The 7667-nt window shown below is 38.6% G+C and overlaps 1 pseudogene; it reads left to right on the top strand.

Moving 5' to 3' along the window:
- Positions 1–2518: 2518 nt before the first annotated feature.
- LOC121449747 lies at positions 2519–2959 on the top strand (annotated as a pseudogene).
- Positions 2960–7667: the final 4708 nt, after the last annotated feature.

Raw genomic sequence — 7667 nt, forward strand, 5'->3', positions numbered from 1 at the left:
GCTTTCTGTTTGTTTCCTGGTGTATTTCCTTGCCTCTCTAACTGAAATAAACTCTGTTTTGCTTTTTAAAAGGGTTTCTATTGCTGTGATAAACACCATGACTCAAAAAAGAGGAAAGAATTTATTTCCACTTACAGTTCTGCATCACAATCCTTCTCTGAGGAAAGTCAGAGCAGGAGGAACTCAAACAGAACCTGGGGACAGGAGCTGGAAAAGAGGCCATGGAGGTATGCAACTTACTAGCTTGTTCCCCGTGTCTTGTTCAACCTGGTTTCTTATACCATCCTGGACCACCATCTGCCAGGATTGTCACTGCTCACAGAGCTGGGCCCTCTCATGCCAATCATTAATCAAAAAAAAAAAAAAAAAAAACACACTACAGACATTCCCACAGGTAGATCTTAGAAACGCAATTTCTAGATTGAGAGTCCCTCTTCCCATAGATCATAGACACCTTTATGTTGAGCCTCTACAGGGTTGCCACTGGTAAATTTTAGGAAACCTCTTGACATTCAAGTCATATTGCATTTCAGATTACTGATGAGGCTTTAGCGATCTTTAATTTCAGTTCATTCAAAAACAAAAACAAAAAACCAGACAGTGTGCCTTGATGGCTCTTCTAGAGAATACTCACTGTGAAAATATTACATGCACACACTTTAACACATTCCTTTGACTTTCAGAGACTTAATAATATGAAGTATGGTGGTAGAAAATGCAATTATTGTGTTTTAATTTTGTTGTTTCAGAATGGCCATGTAGTTTCTGAATTATACAGCACATCTGTGGAGTAGTTATAAAGCCAATGTTTATGTTTTGCTTATTTCAGATTAAAAATTATAATTAAATAATAACCAGTAAAATTAATGATTTGACCATACATGCTAATAGAAGTCTATAATTCCAGGAATTGGGAAACAGGATAGGAGGACCAGTAATTCAAGGCTATCCTCAGATGCAGCAAGTTTGAGGGCAGACTGGGCTGGGGGACCTTCTACCCTGCAAATAAATAAATATTACCAAAATTAGTCAGTTAATTAAGTGACTTGAAGGGAAACTCAGAACAAAAGAGAATAAAGATACAGTAGTATATCTTAGTACCTCTAGCTTTGGAGAAAACAACTCATGAATTATGAATAATAATGTGGTCTGCTTCTTCATGCATATGGTGAAATCATTAAATTTTTCTCTCTCCATATCTATTCAACATAGTTCTTGAAGTTCTGGCTAGAGCAATAAGACAACAAAAGGAGATCAAGGGGATTCAAATTGGAAAGGAAGAAGTCAAACTTTTGCTGTTTGCATATGATATGATAGTATATGTAAGTGACCCCCAAAACCTCTACTAGGGAATTCCTCTAGCTGATAAATACTTTCAGTAATGTGGCAGGATACAAGATCAACTCAAAAAAATTAATAGAATTCCTATATACCAATAATAAAGAAGCTGAGAAAGTAATCAGAGAAACATCACCCTTCACAATAGCCACAAAACCCGAAATTTCTTGGGGTAACACTAACCAAAGAAGTAAAAGACTTGTTCTACAAGAATTTTAAGCCTTTGAAGATAGAGATTGAAGAAGATAACAGAAAATGTCTTTACATGTCTCCCATGCTCTTGGATAGGTATGATCAACTTAATAAAAAATGGCAATCCTACCAAAAGCAATCTATAAATTCAACACGATCCTCATCACAGACCTTGAGAGAACAATAATCAACTTCATATAGAAAAACGAAAAACCCAGGATAGCAAAAACAATTCTGTATAATAAAGGAACTTTCAGAGGCATCACTATTCCTGACATCAAGTTCTATTATAGAGCTACAAGAATGAAAACAGCTTGGTATTGGCATAAAAACAGACTGATTGACCAATGGAATTGAATCAAAGACCAGGATATTAATCCACACACCTACGAACACCCGATTTTTGACAAAGAAGCTAAAATTATACAACGGGAAAAAGAAAGCATCTTCAAAAAATGGTGCTGCCATAACAAGATGTCAACATATAGAAGAATGCAAATAGATCCATATCTATCCCTATGCACAAAACTCAACTCCAAATGGACTGAAGACTTCAACATATATCTGACCATACTGAACCTGATAGAAGAGAAAGTGGGAAGTAGCCTTCAATGCATGGGCACAGGAGACTGCTTCCTAAATATAACACCAGTAGCACAGACACTGAGAGCAACACTAAATAAATGGGACCTCCTGAAACTGAGAAGCTTCTGTAAAGCAAATGACATAGTCAATAAGACAAACAGGCAGCCCACTAAATGGGAACAGATCTTCACCAACCCTATATCAGACAGAAGACTGATCCCCAAAATATATAAAGAGCTTGCTTCACTGGCCATGGTGTCCCCACTTCTACCTTTCTAAGTGTTCAACTCATTTGCCATCTGCAATTGAGTGTTCTTCATACCCATCCTTTTGGTATCTCGTGATTAGTCTGGGGCGTTCCGAGACAGAACAAAAGGAGAAATGCGGGATCGCAGCCGCCAAAATGAAGTTCAATCCCTTTGTGACTCTGACCGGAGCAAGAACCGCAAACGGCATTTCAATGCACCTTCTCACATTCGGAGGAAGATCATGTCTTCCCCACTTTCCAAAGAGCTGAGACAGAAGTACAATGTTCGCTCAATGCCCATTCGAAAGGATGACGAAGTTCAGGTTGTCCGGGGACACTACAAAGGCCAGCAGATTCGCAAAGTGGTCCAAGTGTACAGGAAGAAATACGTCATCTACATTGAACGGGTGCAGCGGGAAAAGGCTAATGGCACAACTGTCCACGTGGGAATCCACCTCAGCAAGGTGGTGATCACCAGGCTAAAGCTGGACAAAGACAGAAAGAAGATCCTGGAAAGGAAAGCCAAGTCTCGACAAGTAGGAAAGGAGAAGGGCAAATACAAGGAAGAAACGATTGAGAAGATGCAGGAGTAGGGGCGTCTCATAACAGTTTTCATTAAAGACTGCTTGAGTAAAAAAATAAAATAAATTAAAAAAAAGGAGAAATGCTTAAGAAGCTGCATCTCTGCAATGTTACACGTTCACAACCTCCCTTCCCTTCTCTTTGGCCAGAATGTCCCTGCAACTCCAAGTTGTGCCCAGATGTTTAGAGACATTCGATTCGCAGGAGTCGTCCCTGTAATATGTCCGTGGTTTATTTTGAGATGTGTGCTGTGGCTCGGGCTGCTGTTATAAAGCTGTGGGTTGCTCTTTCCTTTTTGCCAGAGGAGTTCTTTATAATTTCAGTAAGATCCTCTCTGCGGGAAATAATGTCCTCTAATGCAGATTTCCCGCCGACGTCCACAAATATTTCTCGGTGGGGTTTTCTGTTTCGGCCATTTCAATGTACTCATATCACTTTAAAATTCATTTTTACTTACATTCTTCTGATTTTCACCAACTAGTAATTTTAGCCTTAGATTTTTTTTGTCATGTTCTCTCTAAATCTTAATGCCCTAGACGTCTGAAGTATAAAGCAAAAGTGTTGCTTTTCCTTGAACCTCATTTCAATATGGAACAACATTAAGTATGAATATTAAGTAAAAGTGAAATTCTTCCTCATGGCTAATGTGGTTAGCTTGGCTTTCAAAATAAAACAGAATACTTCCTGGTAATTTACATGACACCCTGGCTGCAAGTAAAACAATATTCTTGTTTGGGTATCACTTTTAAATACATATTTTTTCCCAACCTCTTGACTAGTTCTTTGGTTTAAGCTTTTCAATTCCAACCTCAATTTCAATAAACTTTATTGATATGGCAAGGAATGCAAGCATGGCTAGAATCCATAAATTATGTTTGTGACTTTAGGGCACCAAGTGTCACAGAGGTAATGGATTTTTTCCCCTTACATCTTCATTTTCCATTAAGTGAGGGAAAGAATAGAGGATACTGTAGCTCGAGAAAGACAGGAAAGTGGGGGAAATAGAGACTTCTCCATCCTGCTGCTTTCAGAAAGGAGCCAAGAGCAGGAAGCAAATATTTTCTTTCAGAAAATAAAAGAAATAACAATTCAAAATTTTATTGCCAAGTAAAATTCGAATTGTAGATGTTATTGAACTTTTGTGAAGCTCAAAATTCATACAACATTGCAATCCTTTTATAAAAAAATAAATGTATGCATTCAAAAATCAATACTTAAAATAGTAAAAGGCAGCCAGACTGGGGTGGTGCACGCCTTTAATCCCAGCACTCAGGGAGGCAGAGGCAGGCAGATCTCTGTGAGCTTGAGGTCAGCCTGGTCTCCAAAGAAAGTTCCAGGACAGCCAGAGATCCACAGAGAAACTCTGTCTCAAAAAACAAACAAACAAAAATAGTAAAAGGCATCCTCCATATATATTAAATTCATATCACAGTTTTGTACAGATAGATGACAAATTCTGGTTACACTTTTCCCTGCCCCCTATTTTTTAGTCCCTCTTAATGAGTCCTCCCTCCTTGCACAAGTTTATTCCTCTTCTGAACTGAATGTTTTAAAGATGAGAAAGATTATAGCCTTGGCATGATGACATGCCTTTAATTCTAGAACTTAGAAGGCTGAAGCAGAGAGATCTCTGTGAGTCTGTGATAGTAAGTTTCTGGCCAACCAAGACTACATAATGAGGTCCTGTCTCAAAGTAAAATATAAAAAATAAAAAATATATGTATATGAAAATATCCATGCAGGCGCTGGCAGAGGACAGAAGTGGGTATAAGATCCCCAGGAGCAGGAGTCACAGACAGTCATGAGGCACCCAATGTGGGTGTTGGGAATCGAAGTTGGGTCCTCTCAACTACTGAGCCAGCTCTCCTGCTGCTGTTGTATATTTTCCAAGGTTGACAAACATCATAAATTTCAAGTAAAAATTTAATGAATAACTCAAGCATCTAGCATAGTCTGTACTGCTTTCCCAGGCTTTTTTGTTGCACAATGGACCATTTATTTATACAAAAAATTCTTTAATATTTTCCATAGTTGGTCTATACTTTTAGCCTAATAGGTAAAAATGCATTTTAAATTAATTAGAGCTTAGAAACTCTAAACGCAGTTATTGGTGACTTTCTTATATGTTGGAAGCCATAAAACACAAGGTTTTTGTTGTTCTTTGTTTTTTGAGATAGGACTCTATATATAGCCCAGGTTAGTTTGGAACTCACTGTGTAGACCAGACTGTCCTGGAACTCACTATGGAGACCAGGCTGGCCGTGAACTCACAGAGATCCACTTGCCTCTGTCTCTGCCTTCTGAGTACTGGATTAAAGCAACACACACGCCAAGCAAAACACAGGGTTCTTGTCGAACCGCTATATTTGTACCCCAAAGTAACCCAGTTTCGGTCAACTCCAGTTCTCGTAATTTTGATCAACAAAAGAAAAAAGTCATGATGCATTTGCAATTGTACAAAATAATACTATATTCCTGACAGAAAATTAATTTTTGTTTTTAAGAAGTTGTCTTTTCCTTACTTCCCCTTATTGTACGGGTTGAGTGTTTGGGAACAATATTTGAGACCAGCTTCTGCCTTATTTCAAACCTTTTCCCTTTACTATCTGCCTGTGTCTGACGCCAATCACCACAAGGCAAGTTCCTGGAGTGATGTAATCTCTAGTCTGTATATCTACAACAGGACACTGAGCAAGTCAACACAGGTTATACCAGGAAGCCTGATCTACACTCAGCAATGCCCTCTACTAACTGTGGGTTCTTCTGCCTTTATGCTACAGATGTTTGGGGCTAGATAAATCCATCAGTTCTGAGATGTTTGGCAGCATCCCATTTTTTGGCTCAGGGATACCAGAAAGATTCCCAATCTTAATCCCCAACATGTTTCCTAGAGGGCAGATTCTCCAGTTGAGAGCCACTATACTAAACATATTTGACAGTTTATCTTGTTAAACATGTGGGCAATGTAGTGATTGTTTGTAATCTAATAAAGTTTTCCTGAAGATCAAAGTGCAGAGTTAAGCCACTAGCTAGTCAAAGAAGCTAGATAGTGGTGACACATACCTTTAATCCCAGCACTTGGGAGTCAGAGGCAGATGGATCTCTGTGAGTTCAAGGACACCCTGGGCTACTCTAGATGAATCCAGTCTCTAAGAGAAACAGAGCCAGGTGGTTTTTGGTTCACACCTTTAATCCCAGTACATGAGAGTCACATGCCTTTAATCTCAGCACTAAGGAGGTGGAAACAAGAGAGATACGGCTGGGCAGAGAGAGGAATATAAGGTAGTAGGAGACAAGAGCTGAAATGCGTCTGGAGATGGTTTGAGGATTTGTAGACAGAATTGCCCATTCAGTCTGAGTATTGGTAGAAGTATGAATTCTCTAGTGGCTGGATGCTCTGCTTTCTGTTCTTCAGAATTAACCCCTGTATCTGACTCTGGGTTTTTATAATTTTTTTTAATATTTATTTATTTATTATGCATACAATATTCTGTCTGTACATATGTCTGCAGGCCAGAAGAGGGCATCAGACCTCATTCCAGATGGTTGTGAACCACCATGTGGTTGCCGGGAATTGAACTCAGGACCTTTGGAAGAGCAGGCAATGCTCTTAACCACTGAGCCATCTCTCCAGCCCCCTGGGTTTTTATAATTTATGCCAATTAAAATTCATACTACAGGCAGCATGCACACATGATGTACACAGACACATGTGCAGGCAAAGCACTGTTACATACAAAATAATAAGAAAATAAGTTTTAAAAATGTGTAGGCACATAGAATCCCACACTAGCCCCTGCTATGTAATATCCTCATAGTAATTTTTTTGAAACCAATCTGCTAAATATTGATATGAGGAGTATCTCTTAAAGAAAAGCAAGCCAAAGGCACACTCATTACATTGCACAGTAGGGCAGTTTGAACCTTCAAACCTTCCAGGTCCTTTATTCATTATAAATATTAACTGTGAATTAAGATTATTAAGAGGTGGAAATTTGCCGAGTGGTGGTGGCACATGCCTTTAATCTTAGCACTTGGGATGTGGAGCAATCTCTCTGAGTTTGAGTTTAGCCTGGTCTACAGAGTAAGTGCCAGGGTAGGGTCCTAAGCTACACAGAGAAACTTTGTCTAGAAAAAACAAAGAGAAAAAAAAAAGAAATGGAAATGAAAATTGATTTAGTTAAAAAATATTACACAGTAAAATTGCCTTACAAATTTACTTCTGCCTCTGAAACCCATTAGGAAATTTAATGTTAGACATAGGCAGTAACCTTATTTTGATTCCCAAATAATGTGAATTCCCCTTAGTCCACCGTAGTCAAGGCATAGGAAAATATCTGAATAAGACAGAGGATTTGACATGTCTGAATTTTCCATTACCTCTGAATTCTTGTCAATAGAAAGAGGAATTTCCGAATATTTCCCTAATCAACTTCATTCTTTAAGAAGAAAATGTCACCCAAATAAGTCAATACACATTTCTCAAACAACACTAGCTTTAAAAAAGATTTATTTTTATTTTATGTATATGAATGTTTGCCTCCATGTATCTATGTGCACAATGTGTGTACAATGTCCATGGAGGCCTGAAAAGGGTGTTTATCCTCTGAAACTGGAGTGACAGACGGTTCAGAGGATCCGCACAGATACTAAGAACCAAGTCTAGGTTTTCTGCAAGAGTAATAAGTGCTCTTAACTTCTGAGATGTCTCTCCAGCCCCTGT

The sequence above is a fragment of the Microtus oregoni genome, unplaced genomic scaffold (genome assembly GCF_018167655.1).
Source record: "Microtus oregoni isolate MIOR12 unplaced genomic scaffold, Mior012 000006F_ref0000085, whole genome shotgun sequence".
Classification (NCBI taxonomy): Eukaryota; Metazoa; Chordata; class Mammalia; order Rodentia; family Cricetidae; genus Microtus; species Microtus oregoni.